Below are 25,379 nucleotides of genomic sequence, written 5' to 3'. Positions count from 1 at the left end.
CCATGTTTCAGCTTAAGTACAGACGCAGCCGACGCTACGAGTTAATGGGACCAATCAAAAAGCGTCAGAAACGCAAGTCACTAGGCCTTTTTTGTTATTGGTTCAGGGATGATAGAACAAAACATGACGTCCGCCATGATTGTTCCATTTTGGCACTATCCCATCGGTGCCATCCGCTCGTTGCGTCGGCGGCTGCGTCTAGAGTTCAGGTAAAACAAGGTATTGAAACACGAAAAAAAAATTCAGCTTTTCCACTTGGTGAGGAAGGAAGACCTGCGAAGCTGTTCAATTGTGGGGATGAAGTAATGGCCGGCCGGAAGTCGGCAAGCTAGAGTGGAAAAACTGGCAAGCTTGCCGCCATCTATGAGCGACGGCGGCAACCAGACAATCGACAAGCCGGTTGTCTGGTTGCCACCGTCGCTCAAAGACGGCGGTGGCTGTCCGGTGTGTTTTGTTGACATTCATTTGCTGGCGGACACGATACTGGGGAAACTAGCCCTTAACAGTTCCGTTGTAAAAAACGTGAAGTATAGTTTTCTCGGGTTTTGGGGAAATTTATGGAACAAGTAACTTACTTTAGTTTCCTATTACTTGAAATAAGTAGCTTAAGTACAATACCCGTTAATGTGTTTAAAAATGTAACGAGGATGTTAATACGTTAAAGAAAAAAAGTAACGCCGTTACCTATAACGCCTTACCGCCAACACTGAGTTTAACTCATACGGTATCTGTTCACAGGGACACGCGTTTGCGTGCGGGAAGTTTTGCATTTCTGCTTGCACCTGCGATGCTGAAATCCGAAATTGCAACTTTCTTCTGTATTTTCTCTTTGTAGAGGCTAAGCTAATGACATTTAGGCTGTGTTCCAAATAATACCTAAATGAATCCGAGTTACTCCAGCGGGTCATGTCACGTGACAAGGCAGATTGAAAAACGCTGGACCCGGGTGGGTTTTGGAACGCCAAGGTGGAAAACCTTTACCCTGGAGTAAGATCGAGTAAGTTTTGGAACACGGCCTTCGGGTGACCGGCAGATGCTTACGAAGCTAAATTGTTCAGTGATTGCTTACGTTATTACTCGGATGTGCTACGGGGTGGTCCTTTGTCTCCGCTTACTTTTCGTAATGACCAGCTTTCACAAATTACCGCAATTCCCTACCTCACGACACATAGGTCTTGTTTTTGGAGGGATTGATTGCCATATCAAGAGACGCAGAACTAATTCCTGGGCCACTTACTGGAATCAAAAAACTAGAAATGAAAATAACTAGAAAGGCAACAACTGAAGAGAACGAAAAAGTGAGCTCGGGAAAGGCTGGATTCTATCAGATCAAGAATCGGTGAACTTAAACAAAAGCTTTCTGCCCTAGAACAACAAATTCAGGATATAAGTTAGGTTAAAGAAAGACTTACCGTTGTTAAGGCAAGTATTAGCGAATCAAGGACTGACCTTGGTTGCACGCGCGAGAAATTCGATTCACTGGAGTCCAGAACTGATGATCTAAATTATAGAAACAAGAAGGAGCCTTTTGCTCTTCCGGGGCATCCCAGAAAAACAAGATGAAACATGGGAACAGTAATCTGTCATTGTAAAAGAGTTAAAAAAAAAACAAAAAAACATCGCCTCTCTACCCGTTTCCATTTCGGAAGATTTCACACCACGGGCTCGTCTACATCGTAGCAAACTATGGCAATATAGTGAACAATTCAGAGAAACATTAAAGTCAAACTTGTCTACGGTAAGCTATACGCAGGTGGTTAACAGTTCTGCTATTGTCCTCAGAATGACGAGGTGATTTTTCTAATGAAACTTCAAAACAACAATATAACTGTGGAATAGCATAAGGTAACACCTATAAAAAAAAAGTTAATGTCGCACTTGCTCTCGCTAACTTCCGTAGTCTTTTTGTCTAAATAAGACGATCTTGCATCGATTGTCTTATCAGTCGCGACGGAGAGACCTATCATAAATTTAACCTGCAGAATATAAGCAGCCGTAGCAAGGAGTTCTGGCACGTTCTACGTATTCACAGAAAACAAACATATATAACACAGCATCACGTGTTGATGTACGTAATCTGATGATGTATGTAATTTTTTTTGCATTCCCTTTCTCATCTGTTTATATATTGCCTAGCAATCTACATTACGACGATACCTCCCAGAAATTGTCGGACCATTTCAACCTCTCGTGATAACGTATGATGACGACTTGCTTGCGATTAGAGATCTTCCTCCCAAGAAGTACTGTGCCACGATAGTATCCCTTCTTTTATTCTGAAAGTCTGTGCAGAAAAAATTGCTTATCTGCTTGTTCTTATATTTACGCTGTCCTCTGACCAGTCCACTTGCCTGTGCACCTGGAAGAAGGGTGTTGCGATTACACAACTGAAAAAGGAAGACCTACATTTATGGCAAACTACAGGCCTATTTTCTTGCGATTTCTAAAGATTTCGAAAAAGTTGTTCACAAGCCTCTACCTATCTAGAATCTTCAAGCGAGTCATAGACGAAAACCAGCACGGCTTTATGGGGGACTTTTGGTTGCAACCGACCTCGTAGTTTTTTTAAGCGACATGCTACAAAATATTACCTATTGCGATGAAACTGACCCTATATTTCGATTGCAGTAATGCCTTTGGTCTGGTTAATTATAAAAAAAAATACTGCGTAAATTATCATTAGACCAGTTAAGTACAGATTATTGCTCATGTTTTTCTAGCTACCTACGTGATAGGTTGAAGAATGTTTCTCATGAAGATGCCAAGTCACATTTTTGTTCCTTCAAGACAGCCTCAAGGATCTAACCTTGGTTAGATCCTTGAAATAGATTGCCGACGGTATGAAGTTATATCGAAGAGTAAAATTATCACATGGCTGCACACATAGAGTTATTATAATGTTCCCTAGAGGTTCAACTGGCACTACTGTGCTGCTGCATATTGAAGCAGAGAGCAACCAGTCGGAAACTGACTTACGGTAATCCATGTCTATGAGAAAAAGCAAGTGCATTTTCTGTCTGCGCTCGATTATAAGAGCGAATATCATAAATAAACATTTCGACAAAAACCCCGAGACTGGAACAAAAAGGGACGGACAAACACAAAGTCTCAGTCTTTTTCAGACTTTGTGTTTGTCCGTCCCCCTTTTTGTCCCAGTCTCGGGGTTTTTGTCGAAATGTTTAACCACCACCAGCTCGTTTGCGCCCTTACCTTTTGCATCATAAATAATTTGTACGTACTAGGCAAATTAGAGCATTGCTCAGTCACGCAGACGAAATAATTGGTGAGTTATGGCGTTTTTATATGAAATTCGTGGCATGAAAAAGGGTGCTAAAACCGCTTCGTTCATGTATTCATGTGCACTGTCGGACATTGTGAGCACGAACACGGAGTCGGCAAGGGACGTGTGGAAAAACAAGAGACGGCAAGAATTACGTAGTAACTCTGGATAAGTAACTCCTTGTGCGTGCAGATGATAAACATAAATTGAAAGCCAAGTAATATAGCTTGATTTGCAATAAATAAGTACTGTTTTATTTATTTTGCTCATGAATATGTGCGACGACGGTTGTTCCGGGTTCAAACCATCACCCGCACACTCCACATCATTGCAGATCGGGAGAAGCCAGAGAACAGGTGCCCGATAAAAACTGCCCGACATAGGAAATAATAAAAAGACAGACCTTTCGTAGCCCACGTGCTTACTTGTTTTATGTTCGAATGTTTTTTTAACCGATCCTAGAGATGCACGACGGAGTCATTTTCATTTAGTAACAGGACAGGCATATTAGCAATATAAAAGCCCCACCGCAATGCTGGCGAAGCTTGAACACTCTCTACATTCTTTTCGCTCGTTATTTTGCTTAGAATTGTCGCTTGTTTTTACATACCTGCCATGGAACAGAGGTTTGGGCCTGACAAATAGCGAATTTTAGCGTCGTTTTCTGGTAAAAAAAAATGTTGTAACTATTACACTTTCACAATAATAATATTGGTACATACTATCCGGTACAACCGAAAGAACAAAAGTTATTAATGTTATTTTCCGGCGAAGAGACAGAATGCACGCGCGTTTCCCCCTAAGGAATGCACAGGAGCACCACAAAAGTAGACTGGTAGTTGACTGCTTCAATTTGCCTCCGGGAGGTCACATAGATTCTAGCGGCAGTTGAACCTTAAGCGCATTTTATAATAACTGTATGACTGCAGGTTGTTTCAAATCGGCATCAATTCCATCCGTCAGTGATGTGTAGATAATGAACTTGACCTAAATCCTAGAAAATTCCAATTGACGTTCTCAGGCAAAACCTCTCCTCGTTTTCTAAGATTACTATCTCGATACAGCTATTATAAAGCGTGTGTCGGATGCTCGTGATCTTGGTGTAGTGATCGATAAGAAACTGAAAATAAATGGTCATGTTCTTATGATCCTGTTATCATAATTGTCAATAGCCTCAGTTCTGTGATTCGCGACCCCTTTTTTATGTCTTGTTCAGAAGCCTTATTTTGCCAAAACTAGATTTTGTATCAGTTGTATGGAACAACCTTAGTGCCACTGCTACGGCGACATTAGAACGGGTCCAAATTACAATCGTGAGAAGATTTCACACTAGTCAAAACTTGTCTCAACCCTACTCTTATCAGAATGAACCCAATTTTCTGGGGTTTGACCGAGTTAAAATGTATACGAGAAAGAAGTAACCTAATATTTTGTTCAAGTGCGTGCTTGCGTATTATTACTGCTAAATCTTCATATCTCAAAATCCAGACTCTCGCTCCTGTGAGACATTTTTGCTGCAGTCGAACTTTTGCCATCGCCCCGTGCATTGTTTGTCCCCGCTGGTTCGTATTCATAAATGACTTAATCATATTGACACAACGTTTATTAATCGTTTATTAATCGACACTTTCAATTACGACCTCTCGTCGTTTAAGAGGAGCATTCTACTCTTATTGTAGAGCGCTTTTGCAGCAAATTGTGTTTTGATTATTTTTTTAGTGTATACTGAATAGGCAATGGCTGTTGGTAGGCAGAATAAATAAATAAATACATAAATCAGTTGTGGGAAGCACATAGATGTTGATTAGGCATTCAGAGCACTTGCACGGTGCCAACAATGGCAACAAAAACCTTTATATCATAAAGAATTTGTATGTGCCCCAGCAAGTTAGAGGCAAGTGATTGGTAGGCTATTGCCATCACTCAACAGACGAGATCTCAGTGCGAAAAGAAAACATTACTAAAACTAAAACTTTTATTGAATGACCAGTGCCATACATGGTGTGCGTAACTCAATGTGGCCTTCAAACCAAACTGACTGTCTGCACCAAAGAAAAAAACAAAGACAAGAAAAATACATCACTTTATGGTGGATAAAGTGATGTATTTTTCTTGTCTTTGTTTTTTTCTTTGTTTGCCGTACTTCCAATTTTTTTTTAATATACGATTTCTATTTAGGCACTTCGATGTAACTCAAGTCAACCTAAAATGTATTTTTAAGACGAATGTTTTTTTTATCATATGGGTAGCATATTTTTATTTAATTTAATCTATATTCTCGAGAGTACACTGAAATTGGTTTTGTAATATACTATGATTGAAATAACTTATTTCAAGATGTTTGAAGTGTACTTGGGGTGTACTTTTGCTACTATCTTTTTATGTGATATTTTTAATTTATTTTAAATGGAGACAGAAATATATAATAAGTATATTTTTCGCCAACATTTAAGGTACATGTAAACACAAAGTACAGTTAGAATACGTTTGAAATATGCCCGATTATGTTTCAAAGGTATTCTAATTGTACTTTGTGTTTACATGTACCTTAAATGTTGGCCAAAAATACAAAATAAAATGGCCTTAAATGTTGGCTATTTTAATAAAGGTGGGAGAATGAGTCGCTGTACTAGATCGGCCTCCACCATCATTTTCACTTTAAGTGCGACATGGGCTACCGTTGTTAGATCAAAGTCTTTGAATGCTGATGGCGGGAGAGAATATTGTTACGAAGTGATAGAAAGAGATGCTGAAGTATTGGCGCCTCCTACTAAACCGACGCAGCGTAGCGGCAACGCCGAGAAGCTCAGGATATGAGGTTATTTGGACTCTGTCGTCTGCTATCGCTGCTTGGTTCTCGTAGGCAGCATAGAAACAAACATCGTTTACAGTATTTATTTGTATGCTTCCGCCGTGCCATTCCTACGCACTGACTAGAAGAACGTTTCTACCGTCAAAAACTCGCTTTGCTTTCATATATAACACCAATTTCACGCTGCAGTGCAAGAACTGTTCGGTGGTCCGCGTGCTTAACGACGAAAACGACCTCCTTTCGTCCGCCGTTTTTTCTGACCAGCGCGCCTCCTATAGTTCGCTGGAGTCGCGAATAGGGCAAAGGGCACGGGATAAATTGATATCACCAGGTCACTTCAGGCGGGCCTCCCCTCAGTTGGGCGGCCTTTGCAGGTGGTGGCTTCCCAAAGGATTCAAACTGTCAGGAAAGATTTCCATAAAAACCTCTGATCGGCGATATGTCAAAAATATTTTAAGGCGACCCATAGACTAGACAATACCAGAACGAGTGGCAGTCGCAATAAAAATGTGAACACTTCCTAGTAGGGTCACAAAAGCAAAGCTGTTTTTTTTTTGTTTTGTACCGGAAGTTTTTTTACTTGGTATGGCAACTCCTGATTAGAAAAAGTCATTAGGTGCTTTCAAAATAGGAAACATTTTCACTACTATCTCTAAGGCCGTCAGAATCGTTCCTTGTATTGAAAGCCATGAAATTGATTTTGCACCACTAACTCTAGCAAAACAAAAGTGCGATTTCTGTTTCCTACTCCAGCTTTTGCGGCGATGCGTTATGGGCGTCTTCAAACATGGCGGCGACGTCAAAAACCCTTCGTTGTATTTTCGCGGCGAGGTTAGCCTTTGCAGCGGCTTATATCAATGCACCTGGCGTATGTAAATTGGAATTTGCACTTTGAGGAGATCCTCAAATCCTCCCGCGATTTCTCTTTCGAGGAATTTATTGGCTCGTGCTCCTCGTCGCCTCATTCTTGGAGACTTACAATATTCCCCATTTCTCGGAGGCAGCAAATCTGTCGGCAATGTTGAACCTCGGAACCGCCTAGGAAATCAAAACGCCCAATCGATGAAAAAGATTTACTAAGTTTGAATGTATGGGCCTCCGCGTTATGTTCTTGTCAGATACTTGTCCCGAATAGAGCACCTTGTAGGCCCCCGCTCCCGCCCCCCCCCCCCCCCCCCCCCCCGCCCCTCCCAAGTCGAAAAAATGTAAAACAGAAAATGCATACACTTACACACACACACGCAGAAACAAATTGTCACAGGGAGGGTTGAGCACGCATAGAATTTTTATTTGACTTATGCTAACCTTGCTGAGTGTTCCGTCGTTGTTTTTTTTCGATAGTGGGATTTTAAGAAAAAACGTAGGTTTGGTTTGGAGGAACCTCACTAAAATAGAAGAAAGGGAATGATGGTAGTTTCAGAATTCGTGTCGACGCTCGGCTCTGCGGGAGTTTACTCTCAGTTTCACCTTACGATGGAGCGCTGCGCACTCTACGCGATACGTTAGCCAATCCAGTGTCACGTGGCCTTCAAAATGAGCACAGCGACACGTGTTGTGCGTTGTCCCATGATACATTCGCAGTGCTGGATTGACTGGGATGGATGGTAGCATCATCTGAGGTCCATGGTTAGGTGAAAAGGTGTAGAGATACCACGTTTTTTTTCCCCTCCATTCCCCGTGTATACAATATACGAGCGAGTGTAGCATCGGTGTGCCGACTCCAAGGGTGGACTGAGCCTAACCCGATTTGTGAGGCTGGATAGGGAAGTGCGTGACGAGAGCTGTTTGCGAAGTGCCCCTTTTTTCACGCGCGTGCGTTTCTTTCGTCGTGCAGGACGTGAGAGCTGCGATTGTTTGCACTCGGTTTCGGAGAGTACCCGCGAGAGAAAGCTGCGAACTGAGTTACTCCAGACAGAATGGCGAGAGAAAGCTGCGAACTGAGTTACTCCAGACAGAATGGAGAGTATACTTCGTTCGGAAGTTTTCCTCGGATAGAAATGGATCGCTCCAATTACCAGCAAAACGAGCGAAGCGTTTTGCTGGTAAGTGGGTAGGTAGGTTTGAGTAGGCTTACCAGTGCGCATTGAGATTTTCACGCGGAATAAAAGCGCCAGGAAAATAAGTGACTGGTTCTTGTCGGCCAATTTGAAGCAACACACTCGCGTGACCTTTCGCGCTCTCGTTTTAAATATATAGAATTGCCGAAGACAGTGAAGTAAAATGGAGAGTACAAAGCGTGTATGTGGCTTCGACGCGAATCGCTGTGACGTACCGTTACGTACAACTATCCAGGACGCTGGTAACACAAATATATAAATAAACACGCCAAAATGATGGTTCCCAATCGGAGTAGCGGCGTACACATTGGTGGCTTTTTTCTATAAGCCTCGCCCCTCCCCTCCCTTTTGAGTGTTCCAAGAATGATCCAATTCACCTGATTATGTAAGCGCTGAGTAACTAAAAACATTGAGAAAAAATGTGGCTCCACCCGGGAACGGACAGAGGAATGTGGAGTCTAACGTATGCACATACAATTTCTACTAAGGTACTGATTCGGTCGATGCTGCGCTCATGATGGGACCATTTAAGCAGTGTCACAAGCGCAAATCACTGCATGTTTCCTGTATACGAATGGATCAGCCATGATAAAACACGGATACATAAACATTAGAAACACCATGATAATGCGCTCTTAACGCTCTATGATCGATCTCATCCCCTCTTGGCGTCGGCAGCGTCCGGACATAAGGTGAAACGAAGTGTATCCAGCACTGTATTATCCACACATAATGAAACGCAAAAGCCGGAACGCGCGGCCTTTGGTATATTCTGTACTCTCTGGAGGTTACAAAACTATGTAGTGTAAAGGAAGGCTGCGAAGGTGTGCGCATCAGAGAAAGCAGAACTTTCGCAGCACCCTCTCCACTGCACAGTCTTATCAGCCGCTAGCTGGTGCAGCCTGTAGCTAGAGTCTCACGTTCCGGCTTTTGAACCTCATTCCGTGCTGATGGTACATTGCGCGACACCGTTAACATGAAAAAGCTATTGGCGTTTCATTTTTTTTCCAGCATTTTTTTCTACCATATTTAAAGGTTGTTATCAAATATACTATGATCTCGGTGCACTAACCTAAACGGTAAAAATTGCCATCACAAATATAAGGAAACGAATTGCCAATTTTGTGTTTGCGCTAACAGTATTGCGCAAGTGTAGCGTTTGGTTCGAATGGAATGCGAACGGTGGCGGCACTTCGAGCGCACAACCAGCGCCGCTTCCAAGCATGAGTTGTGCTTGGCGAGGTTCAAACACATCGGGGTGGGATGCACACCCTCGCAGCGCCCTACTCTTCACCACGCAGCATCATCAGTCTCCAGAGGCTTCCAAAAGTCACAGCGCGTGTCGACGGCCGCGCTCTTCAGTTTTCGCTGTTCATTCAAATTTGGTAGTACCTACTACTGAGATACAAAAAACACTTGTAAACGTGACTACCTCCCCATGACCTTGAACAAGAACGCTCATCCTCTAGAGCAATGATTCTCAACCATCGATGTTTCGTGGACCTCTTGTGGTTCGGCGGTGATGATCGAGAACCCCGTTCCTGGAGAAGGGTGGGGAAACGGATAGGTTAAATATAATAATGATTTAATAAACAGATATAACTTACGGCTACTGTGAACTAGACCCCTATTATTTACCTACACACGAGAAAACAAGCCCGAAAACAAACATTCCTTTTCGGCCTGAAAAAAGACAATTCTTATTGCCGGGCTTGAGTGATGAAGCAGGGCTTTGATAACCGCTAGAATGCCTTCGCGGACCCCCTTTTCGGAACCACTGCTCTAAAGATTAAAAAAAAAAAAAAACAGTGTATAGGTGGTTTCCTTTTGACCTTGAAAATGACTGTACTACGCTAGTATATTTCTCTTTCGTTTTCCTAGGTTTGCGTTTAACGACGCATATTGTTTTAGGTTGACACACATAGTATTCCCTACGGGCAAAGCAGCAAGAGTTGGGGCATAAAATTAAAGTGTGGATTACGTGTACATTCGGCAGAAAAGAACAAAATACAAAATGTCATGTTTTCAAGTCATATTGCTTTGAGTAAATTGAGTAAACCGGGAACGAACGAACTAATCTTCCCTGCTGAAGCAGCATTTTGACGGACTGCAATATTTTTATTGGACTCTGGGCTTTTATATAGGTCTTGAGGAACGAGTTTTAGCAAAATGAGATTTTGATAAATTGAGGAGCTTTTTTTTGTTGTTCTTGTTTTCTTTGTTTTGACTTCTTAAAATTTAGTGTTTTCCGCTTTGTGGACAATAATAATATGTAACTAACCGTTGTTATATACCGCGTTCGCAGAAAACCCTTCGTAGGCTTATCGGCAGGCATTTCATTAGCAGAGATCAACTAGAAAATTGGCTTTATATAGATCACTCTTAGTAACGTGCTCTAGCTTAGAAACTCTTACCTACAGCACTATAAATTAGCTGAAAGCCGACGTGCTGTTCGCTTCTTGAATGTAACAACTATTCGTATTACTCAACGATATATACATGTATATATTTTGCATTAAAGAAAGAATAGTGTACAAGAGAAGAGTTCTCTGTTGACGGCTTGGTGGTTGCAAGTTTTTACTTCGCGTGTTGTCTTTCGTGCGTTTTTCGTCATGTGCTAACCGGATCTCTTTCATTTTCGTCGTTCTTGCTCCTGGCACATGAATTTCGAGCAACATACACATACACCAAAAAACAATAACCCGCAACGAGGCCATCCCATTCCCTTCACCCCCCTCCTCGGTTCAGCCGGGCGAAGAAGCTGGAACTTTGGACGGTAGTCAGGGCTAGGTTATAAGCCTTGATGAACTGACCGGAGTGGCTAAGAGGTCAAGATCGGTGCATTATCGCGCCGGACCTCGGAACTAGCTTGCGAGCCGCAACCCACACAAAGGAGAACGAGGAGAGGAGGGAGGCTACCAAAGGACTTCACGCTGTTTATTCTCGGCGTTGTCCTCTTATTAGATTGTTTCAGAACCAGTATGGACACTCACCGGCTAAGGAGCGCTGCTCGGTTGTATTTGATTCACGGTTACATCGCTGCCTTACTTTAGTTCAATTTTCTTTGTTCATTAACTGGAATACCACCCTGTCTCACTTGTAGTTTCCGCTCAGCTCTTGTGGGTTTCTTTTTCTTTTTTCTTGACGTATATATATTTGTTTTGTTTTGTTTACCATCTTTCGTTCTGACATCTCACCCGGCAAACACGAGAGTTCGTCAAAGTGGGGCTGTTATTTTTATTGAGGGTTAGCGTGCTGGTTTGGTTCCTTGGACACTATGTTTCCGGGAAGCACTTGCCGACGGAAGCGTAATGATTCCGCAATAAATAAAAGAACACTAGGCATCGGGCCCTCACAAGGCGGAGAAGACTGTAGATGCATTTTTTCACGGCTGCAATAGCGGGAGGCCGTTGTTGCTTCTGCTATTGCGGCCGCCGTACCTTTCTAAGTATGGTGATCGACAGTTAAGGCTGGTGGCTGAGTGTGCTAACATATCTTGTGCCCTACAAGCAAACACAATGGTTTCGACATATAAAACCCAATAAAGACATTAAAAATGTTTTAGTCGCTTCGTGTCGAATGTGAATGATGTTCACACCACGAAGTAGCTGGCCGGAGAATATTAAAAAAAAAGTAGCTCAAAACGTGAAAATGCGCCGGAACGTTCCAAAGTGTACGAGTGTTAATATGTCGCTCATAACTTCACCGCCACGACTTTGGCTGGTTTATTTTAATTGGAGATAGATAAATTCTTTATTTCATTACAGCCTTCATTTGTGTATAGCCTTTGAGTTTCCACCTCAACCCCAGAACGAGTCTCTAAGCATCTGGAATCACAGACCCATAGTAACATTATAGTACAAGCTCATTGTAGCGATGTAAGCGAGTTGGTTCTTGATTACAAACTGGTTGCAGCAGGCCTAAAAATATACTCACAAGTGGAGGAATGAACAGGATGAGCGCCGAACTTCAACTGAACGTCTAATGAAACCAAAACACCATGGTCAGCAACCACACTGTCATAGCGTCAACACTTTCTCAAAATTATCACCTACCTTTCTTATCGCGTACCCTCTGTCAACCCTTTTTCCCAAAACCAGAATGCTATAAAATTTCGGCTGGAACATGCACGTGACACGATGTAAAGGAAGGTGACCTCCAGTGACAGATCGCAGCGAAAGTGCATGTTCGCGTGCTCGATCATTCCTACGTCGGCCAGACTGGCCGATTCATACCCGCCCACAGCTCAGCGGAACACGATAGTTCACCCCGACCACGTACTCAACGTACTTATTCCTGCGATTATCGCACATGTGTTGCCTCTTCCACCTCTGTCAGCCACTGCGCGGTATTGTTGCGACATCTTACTAGGTACCGAAAAGGTAGTGGGGCGCTACGATGTACCGGTTCTTGTTTCTGCGTCCAGTAAGGTGTCGCGACTATGCCCAGAGTGGATGACAGAGGTTAGGTAGGAAAGTCAACAAACGTGCGGTGAATCACAGGAATGAGTATACGTTGAGTGCGAAATCGGGGTGGTCTGTGGTATTCCGCTGAGATTTGGACGAATATACATGCGCGAGGCTGGACTATATCTGAATCTTCGAGGACGTGAACATGCACTTTCGCTTCCATCTACCGCTGTGGGGTACCTTCCTTCACACTGTGTCACATGCATGTGTCAGCCGATATTTGTCAACATCGGAATTTTGGGCAAAGGGGCTGACAAGCCTGCGAGGGAATTGCTAGAAACCTACGAGATTGAAAAGGATTGCGGTAATCGTGTCAGACACACAGTTGTGTATTTACACAAGAAAGGAATAACTTTTTTGAGCACGTGATGACTCAATGACGATGACAATCTCTACATCTGTGTTTTATTTTGATTAAACTTCCAGTTGAAGTTCGGCGCTCATCCTGTTCATTCCTCCCTTTTTTGGTGTATTGTTTGCACGATGCTACAAGTTTACAAGTTCATAAATGACTGCAGAAGAAACTTTAAAAAATTGCAACCAACTCGCAGGCGCTTTTGTCTTTTTAGTTCTATGTCCACGAACATCATCATAGTGTACGAATAGAAATAAGAGAATATAGAAACACATTGTTGTTGCCTGGAGCTGAGCCGGTTGGTTTGACATGCTTTTGAAGGTTTCAGTTGAACGTAGCAGGAAAAACGTAGAAGGGGTGTGTCCATCAGTGTGTGTCTCTTTTTTCTCCCCTCTTTCGTTTTTTCCTCTACGTTCAGCTGGAAAACTTCAGTATAAATACATATAAACAAAGGATAACGAACCTTGATACATTTAAAATATACCACAATAAGCAGATGACAGTAGTGGACTGTTAAGAACGTCACGCTAAACCTTAGCGTAGGCGTAGCTACTTAGGTTAACACACCTGCATCATAATCATGTCATCAGTTTATGTTCGAATTCAAATCAAGTGAGACATCGTTTCATACCCTAGCTTTGTCCCCGGTCCTCAAAATAAAAGACGACACCATTTCTCCCCCCCCCCTCCCCCCCCCCCCCCCCCGCGCACGCACAATGGGCCACCGAAAATGATCGAGAAGCAAGGCAGGGCGGCCTACGGTTCCGGACACACACGGAACTCAATCATCGGCCGAGGTATCGAACAGAATTGCAAAGATGTCGGGTCACATTTGTCTCGCTCGGTCGTTCCGAAGAGGCGGCTTGGGTTGTCCTGCGAGTCGCGCGGGAAGCAACACCGTCAAAGCTACGCCTGTCGCCGGCGTAGCGAACCAAACAGAGTAGCAATAAATCGGATATGAATCGATTTCCAATCTGTCTTGGTCAACAAAGGCGTGCGGGCCTGATGGCGCCTTGCCCGACAGCGTCGCCCTTTCGAGGTTTCCCCATACCGCGTCGAACTGCAGTTGCTCTTTTCATACTTCGTCTTCCCTCATGATGAACCGCAGCGGAACGCTAGGAGCCATGGGAGCCACTCCAACGCCCTCTAATTCTTCACGTGACCTTCAGAAGGGTCTCAGCGACGCTCAAACGCGCCGTCACGTGGTACGTTCACAGCACTGGGGTGACTGGGATGGCTTTTAGTGTTCGTTGCGGTCATTTGTAGGGTGAAACCGACTATAGTGGACTCCGCGGAAATACTTGACTTTAGAGAAGGTTACAAGTCTCCCAACATCCGGCTCCAGGTTTTCCAAACCCGCTTCTTTTACTCTCTGCTGAACGTCTCCGTACTTGAAGTTCAGGGAGCATCCGCAGTGTGTCAAAAAGATGGTAGTTCGATCCACAAATGGCACAAATTTGAGGGGGGGGGGGGGGGGAGAGAGGTCTGAGGAAGATGCGAGCTTGCAGTATGCACTTGGCATCACCTCGCTACTGACCGTCAAGACAGACACTGACTTATCAATGTGTATAGAGTTCAAACTATATATATAACACGTCAACGACTGGTGTAGCTAGCTTCATATACCGCCCTATAGGCCTGCCTCAGTGAGAGCACTGCAGATTGTCGCGATTCTGGTGATTTCTCGCAGAAGAAGCAGCGTGGCAGATAACCATTCGTCTACGTCACTGGCGTGCCAACCCGGAGCTGCCGTTGTTTCCGACGACTGAGTCCACGAAGCCACCTAGAGCAGAGTTGGCGTCTGTAATGTCGATTAGGGTAACTGGTATTTAGCTGGTGTCCCCCTGCGTTCTCGTTCCCCTGTCAAAGTCAAAACGAGGTGATTTATTACCAAGTTACGAAGTCACCTGCAGTAAATACAGCACTTGGAGACTCGTACAATTTATCCTATTCATTTTTCTTGTGACAGTTCAGGAACTTCGCTTATTTTGGCCCTAGCAGCTTTTGCAGCATAAACCTCCATTGAATTCAGACGTCATAGAAGAAACAAAAAGTATGAGCGAGCGACGCAAACGAAAGCAATGGCAGTACGCACTCGCGGCGTCGTCCAGTGATGTGCGAAGTTAATGTGGCGCCCCTCCCCTTCCACTCCCCCGAAACTCAGGTGGATATTTTTTGAAAGAAAAGTTTTCTGTGTAAACTGAAAATCAGGTTATTTTAAATATGAGAAATATGTAGCGGTTATCAGTGCACTATCCCATTTCCCGAAAAACATGTTCGTATATCCCAAACGAGAATAAAAGTGCGAGCGATTCAAAGATTATGACTTTGTACAGACAAATAAAAACAAAGTTAGCAGGCACTAACAAAGATCTCAGTCATTAGAAATCGCTTAAGGACGCGGATACGCAAGAAACAATAAAAAATGCCTAGCCGCGCTCAAGGAAGATATGCAAAGTGGCCAATCGTTTTCAACTTACAGAAATTATTAAATCCTCCTGATTTTCGCCCAAAACGTTAGGCGTACACCGTTATCTAGAAAAGTAGGTATACCTCCCAAGAACAAACAAAGAAAAAACTAACATATAAAAAAACACAAAAAAAAACACGACAGAATCTGACAAAAAGAAGAAAGGACTTTCGTTAACCGGCAAAAATTATATTTGGGAATAAAATGATGGACTGTGCAATGCGACATGTAAATACATACTTTGTTTTGTTAAAACAAAGTTATTAGAAAAATAAACTAAAGTTCGCCATATTAAAATTTGCTTTGGGAAAAGGGGGGGGGGGGGGAATTGTCTCTTCCCCCTTTTCTCGACTAAGGTCAAAACCTTTTCCCCCGAAATGTTACCGACGCCAACGCGCTTCCTCTTCCTATATACATCTTGTCAGAAATCCACCAAGTGATTCTCTATTTTAGTTATTATTTAAATGGTTATTTTTGGACCTGATTGTCGGTTGCGTTCTGAGAGATCTTTGCTCTTCACCTGAGTAAGCTGTTTTCTATTGGTTGGCGCATATGATACAGCAGGGAAGTCATGTGGATTTTCTCGGCTTAGCATTGATGCAAAAGGTCCAAGCAATTTTTTTTTTATGCTCGCAAGGAAGAATATAGCTCACCAAGAACATAGTTGAAATTTGAGCACTGTTTTTATTTGTCACGTAATTTTACAGAAACACATTAACAAGCGGGGTGAAGCCTCGGGGGTCACGAGGGTCACGTGACCTCAAGGGGTTCACGTGACCTCACGGGGGTCACGTGACCCCTGTGAGGTCACGTGACGATGTCGATGACGTCATTACGATGATGGCATCACCATCGTCATCGTCATTGTCATCGTCACATATGACGTCACCGGTGATGTCACGCACCCCATAATGCTCCGCGCGGTTACGCCCACGGCGACGCCGCTCAAGCCGGAAACGGGCGCCTAAGAGCTGCGCTCTAAAAGGGGCAGCAGGAATGTTCATTTCACTGTTCGAGGTTTCTGAGCGATTTTTTTTAGGTTTCGTTTTGACGTTAAATTCAATATATTATCAGGCAGGTTGTTAAAAACCTGTGGTACATAATACATCCGTGTTCGTTCACCATGGCAATAAAAACCCGAGACTCAGGAACACAGAAGGGGACGAACACAACACAACGTACCCTTCTGTGTTCCTGAGACTCGAGTCTTTATTACTATGAATCACCACCAGCTCGCTTTTTTTAAATTATGGTTGCATTTATTTGTTCTCCATATTTGGTTCTGATACGGGGTATATCAAACCTAAGTGATAGCCTCATTGACGCCTGTTGACTGTAGGGTGTTTTGAAATCAGAGATCCAGAAATATCGGAGGACCACCGTATCTCTAAAAAGCCCATAAGGAACGGTAAATTGATCAAATGAAAAGTTAGGTGAGTTGGTGATTCATATTTTAATGTTAACAGCGCAAGATCAATCACACACACAGACAAACAAATGCACAAACACACGCGCTGACTTACAACTCGTTTTGTATTCTGTTCCTTTGTTCTCGTTATTGGGATGACTCTCCTAACCTCCATGGCCAGCACAATACCACGAATACAGGAAAAACTTCTAAAGATGCTTCTCGCTCCTCACCGCAGTCATCAGGGTAATAATTCGAGCTCTTTTTGAGACAGCGTTAAAGAGGGACTAGTGACTCACTTGTAAGCAAAAAGCTCTATTTTTTTTTTTTTTAGGTTCCACCATCTCTCTGGTCAGCGGGTCCCGGCTTCGTCCTATTACAGAAAGTTTTTTTTCAAAATTTCGAACGCATCCACAATCCCTACAGTGTATGCCCCGGTGTCTCGAAAGGACTCTGTGGGTGTTATCCAAGTGCTCTCTTAAAGGGCAACTCCGCTCAATTCGGAAAAATGTAGGCTTATATGTGATTCCATTTCACAAAGCACTACTAAACAGCTCTACGTCTTCGGATTCGCGAAATGTGGAATATTATTTGTGCAATCGTAATTTAAACATCAGCTGATACCGAAACCGAAACTTCGGTTGCGTCAGGCAACATTGGTCTCCAGTCGTCAAAGTCATGGCCACGGGGGGGGGGGGGGGGGGACAGGACACGCGACGCGGGTAGGTCGCTTCGCATGCCGTGGACGGTGATGGCCCGGGGGAGAGGGGGAAGGGAAGAAGACGAAAGAGGAGAGGGGGAGTGCATAAACCGACCGATAAGTGCGCAGGACAGCGCAAACTAGCGCATCCGCGTTACGGTGATCACGTGGACGCCGTTCAGCCAACACCGGGACGAGAAACTCATGACGTCATCGTTCAATTTCGCTCTGAGAAATAAACAGAAACACAACGTGAGAATGACGTAGTCATGCCTCTGACGCAGTGGCTCAACGTTGGCCGCTCCAACTCCGTCGCATTCACTGCGCTGACGATTGCGCCTCACGTCGCACTCTAGAACTGGCAGATTTCGGCGACTTGGCTCACTTGAAGGTTTGCTGGCCAGTTTATTAAATATATAGAAGGAATTAGATCGTAATATTTGACATGGGGTCTTCCTATATGATACTGAAGAGAGCTAAATAGTTTTCAAAATATCAAAAATGAAGCGGAGTTGCCCTTTAAGCGATCGTTTAAACACCTTCCGGTTTGTCCTATATATATCCTGCCACATGAGAGTGGAAAATAATAAACTACCCCCTCAATGAAAGTAACAACCCTCTTCTGGTGCTTTTTTCTACAACCAGCTTGATGGTGTGCTGACAGATTGACTTTCCTGCATAATTTCTGAAGCTTATTCGGTGCAAAGAGAGCTACGTTGATGTTGATACGGTTTCCTATCTTCTTAAGTCCGTGTGAGACATTAAATGTATATATGAAAGAAGAGCCGTCTTTTTCTTTTTGTCTCTTACTTCGCTTATTACTTGATTGCTCCATCTGATTTTCTTTTAAACATCTTCTGCTGCAGCCGTCAGTACCGAACTAGGGCACCCCGCTGACTTTAACTTGCTAATCTGTGCATTGAAGCTTACTTTGAGAGAATAAAGTCATGACTTCTGAAGAGCATCCGTGAGTCATAACTTAACAATATACCTCTCTTCTCTAGCTCAGAGTGTGCCGATCTCAACGGAAGGAGTGGTTTCTTTCCTCTCGGTTCGTATGGCCAGCATACATAATAGTCCACAAAGAACAGCCGAAGGTCTAAAAATTGCAAGGATCCTTCTGCGTGCGTTACCTCTAGTGGATCTATATAGGTCTTAAAACACGAAAGAACGCTTGGTAGCATAAGCTGAAAGTCCTTGGCTGCGTAATCTATGATAATCAAGAAGTCGCCCACAAAGCGAGACACCTTCACAGCAATTGAAGCATCTAAGTCCCGTAAAAGGTTCTGGTCCTGATGTGCGAGGTAAAGGTTACTCAAAACTGGCCCAATAGACGATCAAATGCATACCCCCTGCTTCTGCAACAAACTTTTTTCTTCCCAACACGCAAAGGTAGATCTTAAATAAACCATGAGTAGTTCAATCAAACCACTTTGTGATATTCCTGACGCAGTCTGAAACGCAATAGCACCAAGTGAATCAATGCTGTTTTCCACACACATCAAAAGTTTCTTCTGAGGTAAGAAATAGGAGAGGTCTTTGATGTCTACTGAGAAGGCCTTGAAGTGGTTACCATTGCAGTTGGTTAAAAAAGCATTCACTTCGTTTGAGTCTTTCAGCATGAAAGGATCATCAACCGGTAATAGATTTAATTTTTCCTGTAGAAATAAAGCAATAGACTTCTGCCAGGTTCCATCCTCAGACACAATTACTCTTAATGGACAATCTACCTTATGGGTTTTTGCGCTGAAAAATAACTATAAGCTAAGGTCATTACTGCGGTCAATAGACGCGCACATCTTTTTTTAAGTCTAGTTATCTACATAATTTTTTGGCACACTTTTTACTTTTATTAGTGAAGCATTTGGGTGATTTTGAAATACTGAGTCAATAGCTATCATAACCTTGGTGCTGTACGCATCTCGTGGCATGATCACAAAACCAGTTTGTTTGTCCGCTGGCAATAACGATAGGAACTCAAGATAGGGATAAGTACTCAACGACTGAAAAGGAGTGCCTTGCTGTCGTCTGGGCAATAACAAAGTTCCGCCCGTATTTGTAAGGAAATTTTCTTAGCGTAGTTACAGAAAAGAAAAATTGCGGTGGCTTAGCTCGGCTATGCCAGGATATACGTAGCGTGAGCTTACGCGCTCAAAAATAAGAGGCGCTATCAAGCGGCTCCGGTGCAGCGTCAGATTGGCTACTGCGCAACGGAGGCGCACAGCTGGGCACGGAGCGGCGCCAGTGCGTCTGCCGCGGCAATGACGTCACTCCTCTGAATGCGGAGACCGGCGAGGCGCGCGCGGTGGCGACGGAGCGTGCGGCGGCGGCGGCTCCGGCGCACCAGCTGTGCGCCATGTGACGTCACTGCTCCTCGCGCATGCGCAGACCGGCGAGGCGCGCGCGACGGCGGCGGCTCCGGCGCGCCAGCTGTGCGCCGTGCGACGTCACTGCTCCGAGCGCTGGCGCAACACGGCTCTTTGACAGCCACGCGAAACTGCTCAACCTCGACCAGTGTAGTTGACGCTACAAAACCGCTTGCTCTGATGGCTTGCGAGTCAGAAGGACCACTCCTGACGCCTCGCCCGGCTGAGCCTACGAGTGCAGGAGTTCGACGTGACCGTGGTGTGCAAGTCCGGCCGAAAGCACAATGGTATTCGAAAGTTCCTGTTTATTTTCACCCCGAACACGCTATGCTTGAACCTTCTGGCCCGAATATTCGAGATGCACACCAGATAAGGAGCTGCGCTAGACCTTGTCGAGTCAGTCTCGCTCACATCTGCTGTTACGCGGCCAAATCGCCGCCCGTTTTTCCTGCTGTCTCGACGCTCATTCTTCATTTTGTTTGAGTTATCCTATTAAACATTGATTTTCAGTTTAGATTTGTCGAGCCCTCTCCTCTGCGTCACAATGTCATTTTTCAAATTATGTAGAAGAAGCGAATCAGTAAGATAATGTAATTAAAGAAAGAAAGGGAAGACGAGAAAAAATGTCAAAGGCGGCGTGGAAACGTGAATTGCGAGTCTTAAAACGAACACAAAAAAAGTGAAAGCTGTTTACAACTCCCTGTAACGCCGAATCGGAGCGCAGCTCTTGAGGAGGAAAATGGAAGGGTACTGAGGGGAGGGTAGACCCCTCCTCCTCCCCCTTCTCCTCCTCCTCCCTTCATTCTTTAATATGCTCCGAGGGGTCACCTGACCTCGGGGGGGGGGGGGGTGTCACGTGGCTTCGGTTGGGGGGGGTCACGTGACCTCGGGGAGGTGGTCACGTGACCTCGGTGGGTCACGTGACCTTGGGGGGGGGTCACGTGGGGTCACCTTGGGGGGTCACGTGACCTTGAGCTGACCTTGAGAACGGTCACGTGACCTCGGGGGGTCGCGTGACCTTGGGGTGACCTTGGTTACGCCGACGGCGACGCCGCTCAAGCCGGAAACGGGCGCCTAAGAGGGTTGCGCTTTAAAAACAACAAGATAAAGTACGCACGAGAAAAGAGGAAGGAATTAATTTGTTCCTAAATGAACTCACGTTGCACTGAGTGGTTAGTTCCTTCGCGAGTGCAGTTGCGAGGGTAATGATATTGTTCTCGGCTGGAAATCTATCTGAGCGCCAATTCGCGTTCGTTCGCTCTTTCTTTTTCTTTTTTCTTGGTATGGTAGAAAAGGGGTTGTAGGGTTTGTAGGGTATTTCATATCTGTGTCATATATCGCATATCAGTTTTTGAATATTTCATATCAGTTTCATATGTCGCATATCAGTTTTTTGATATTTCATATCAGTTCTTATATAGATTCATATAATTTTTTTCAGTAGGGTTTATATATATATATATATATATATACATATATATATTTACATATATATATATATATATTGTCATTTAAAAATTACAAAACGAAGCTTCAGTTGAATTGATTTCAATTATTAAGGAAAACTATTAGGTTTTATTGGTAAAGGAAGAGCAAATGAATGCATAAATGAAAGCTAACGACAAAACAAAAAAAACATAAACGACGCTGGAGTCGCGGGATGGGCTAGACAAACTCCTCTAAATCTCGCTTCCCTTTTTTGTAAAGCATGTCCCGTTTTTAGCACACGGATGCCCGACTATTAAAGTCTAGGCCCTTTATGATATTCGTTTACAATTTTATTGTAAAGACGCTTGAGCCAATTCGGCATAATTGACTGCCATTTTAAATTTTACTACACTCTATAACCAGGGAACATTCTGGGAACTACCCGGTTCGCAACTAAGAACGGAATATAAAACTTAAGTTTCTTGAGCACACCCTGGCACAATGACAGGTAACTCAAGATGAGTCCTTTTTTTAAGAAAACCAACCCCAAAATCAGAATTGTTAGGTTTTACTCATTTATTCATATTTTGACATTTGAGCACCCGCGCCTGACCAGGGAACTTTTTGAGGACGACCCAGCCTCTAACTAAGAGTGGAATATAAATTTTAAGTCCTTGTGTACATTGTGGTAATATGGAAAATACCACAAAATATATCCTTTTCGAGAAAATCGGTGTTAAATGAGGAATAGTCCAACCGTTTTTACGTTCTCGTTCAGTTTTTTTGTTTTTTTTTAAGTGTGCACACGCGACGTTTTATGGAACTTTTTGAGGATTACGCAGTCCACACTGAAGGCGAAATATACAATATTAAGCAGTCGGACCCATCCTGCTACTCTGGCAAATACTTCAAAGTAAGTAATTTTTTTGAAAACCGGCCTCAAAATGGGGGTGGTTTGTCCATGTTTACGTACTCCATCTTTTGAAATCAGGCCACACGCACCTTGGCAGGGAGCACCATGAGTTAGGCTGCGAATTAAACTGGGGACGGAATACAAAAATCAGCGGCCTCTGCTACAAGCTGCGGCTATGGCAGAGTTTCTTAACTGAGCCATGTTTGAGTAAATTTGGCTCGAAGTAAACATGATTCATCCATTTTTCGAACTTTGTTCATCATTTCAAGTTCGGGGAGACGGGCCTCATTCAGGAACATTTTAAGATCCGCCGAGTTTTGAACTGATGACGAAATACCCACTTCAGGGCCCTCAACTACAAGCTGCTGCGATGGCATGACCCCTAAACCAAGCCAACTTTAAAAAAAAATTGCCTCAAAGTGGACATGGTTCAACTATTTCCAGGCATTCTTTTATTCTTTCAAATTTAGGGCTTTGCGCCTTGTCCAGGGACGTTTCGAGATCGCCCAATACTTAACTGGTGACGAAAGTATAAATGTAAGTTCGCCCACTACAAGGCGACGCTATTGCACAATCTTGGTTTCTTCGACTTTGAGGAATGTGATATCAAGTCGCATATTTCAATATGCTCTTCTCCCGATATTTGTTTTGGTTTGTTCGTGTGCAGAGCGATTGAGAAAATTACTACGGGGATGAGTTGAGATAGTTGGTTATGATACATTACGGGTGTAACCAGCTGAAGAATGAAGGCAAAACAGAAAACACAACCAATCGCTGGACCACAATCTATTTTATTAGATCGTAATCCTCTTCTACTAAATCTTATGCATACCCATTTTTTTTCTCTAGTTGTGTATTTTTTTTTCTTATTCCTATTTTTACTAAGCTCTTGTAACTAGAAAGATAACTTAGTACGGGGATGCGCTGAGCTAGTTGGTAAAAAATAGTAAATCATAGGTAAAAATAGTAAATAATAGTAAAAAATAGTAAATAAAAGTAAATAAAAATAAATAATAGATGATGATAATAATAAATAGTAAAAAAAGTAAATAATAGATAAAAATAGTAAATCATAAAACAATTGTTGATAAAAAAAGTATGAAAAGTAAAAATAGTAAATAAAAAAGTAAAAATAGGAATAAGAAAAAAAACACAACTAGAGAAAAAAATTTATACGCATAAGACTTAGTAGAAGAAGAGGACCATCTATTAAAATAGTTGGTAGTCCAGCGAGTGGTTGTCTTTTCTGTTTCTCCTTCTTTCAATGTTCAGCTGGTTCCACCCGTAATGAGATAATTAATTTAATGGAAATATTTAGTGCGTCCCTAAATATTACTTTTCACGCGAGAACCTTCAGCTCACAAGAAAAAAAAACGTTCATTCCCCTAGGTTTTGTTTTAATCTCACAGTACTACTGAGGGAGAATATTTAAGTAGTTTTTTTATGTAATTTGGAATATCGTAATATAACATTTCAATTTTCTTTGCAAGTTTATTGATGCAAGTAGCAGAATACTGGGAATTATCACAAACGTCAAAACGAGGACGAATTCACCTTATTTGGCAAATGGGTCAAACGAGCCCATAAAAATAACGTTAAAGAAACAACAAAATGTACACAGCACATTATTTATTCTTCTGGTTTAATTCAATCAAAAGGCAAATCTCCAATTTTGTTTATTTTTGAATTGTCCTCGTCTAAACTTCGATGTTTCTGAAAACTTGCATACGCTGCCTTCGGAATATATTTTTATACAGTGGTAATATATATTTGAGGCACTACAATATATGCCCTAAAACAGTGAGGAGAGACTCGACATAATTTCTGCAGTCGTAATTTGTTTCTCGTATCAAGAATAAACTGTACACTTCGATTAACTTGGATACCATAATTAGTGACAATACGTCAGAAAGGTTAATCGATTGAGCAACTTGAACTTTACACGTCTTCATCTAGAAATGTTGGCACACCAGTAGCTTTATATGATGCAAAGGAGTAGACGAATTACTTTTTCTTTTTAAAGCGCTACACTTTGGTAATATGGCCGTATTCGTATTTTAAATACGTGGACTTCTATTCCGGTGCTGTCGTAAACCACTAACAGATTTCGCAAGCATGCGATGGCATAACTTTCTGGGGGTATACTTTTGTCTTGCTCTTTACTTTGATTTTTGTAGATGCACGATTGTTCTAACTTGCTATCCCAATCTATGAGACATCGCATCATTTCGCGTCATAATTGTTGTTCACCAAGTTTCTGCTTATCGATGTGGTCTTCGATATTGTACATGTACAGAACTCAATGTGCAAAGCGAATGGTAAGTAAGAAATTAGTACCAAGAAAGGAAAAAAAAGCCCGATGCTCTAAGAATATCCGTGAAATGTTTGGATGTACCATAAGTATAGTACATACGCCGTTATGACATATGCATATAAAGGCATGAAAAGGCGTTTGAAACCTATTATTGAACAGTTATGGCTTGATATTTTCAATCATTCTCGTTTCGCCCGCGTTTATATCTTTACGTGAGGATGTCATTCATGGCGAGGAGTACAGCATTCCAAATTGAAATATGAAAAGGTTACCTTATCACGGAAAAAAAGGGCGGTGGGTTTGTATTTTAAACCTGGCATTGCGGTTTCGCGTCATGCGTTGCACATGCGTTTCTACATTAAATCCAACGAGATTTCTATACCCTGTTGAAACTTCCCGTCCCTGAATCCCCTCCAGCGAGCAAAACGCAGGCGCCAAATCCGAGGACGACGACGCACGGGTCGAATCCCGTGCGACAACTACATTTTTTCGCGTTTTTTTTTTTTTTTTTTGCCGGCCGACTTTTTTTTTTTTTTGAATTTTCTTTAGCGCGTAATATTCACCAGGCTATCCCCATCCTTTCTCATTTATTTCTCAATTCGTCTTCGCCGTTCTTTATTCATTTTAGTTTCATTTTACGTGGAATTTTGCCTCCTGTGAATAGAGTTCGCAACAAAACAACTACGATTTATTTATTTATTTTACCGCATTCCAGAAGTCTCGTTCTCCGAGAAAGTTATTTGCGAGAACCGAGCCATTTATCATCCTGGGGGCTAATGTATGTTTCGGTATTCGTATCTTCAACCT

The sequence above is a fragment of the Ixodes scapularis genome, unplaced genomic scaffold (genome assembly GCF_016920785.2).
Source record: "Ixodes scapularis isolate PalLabHiFi unplaced genomic scaffold, ASM1692078v2 PGA_scaffold13__105_contigs__length_92229423, whole genome shotgun sequence".
Lineage (NCBI taxonomy): Eukaryota > Metazoa > Arthropoda > Arachnida > Ixodida > Ixodidae > Ixodes > Ixodes scapularis.
This window is presented reverse-complemented; position numbering follows the sequence as displayed.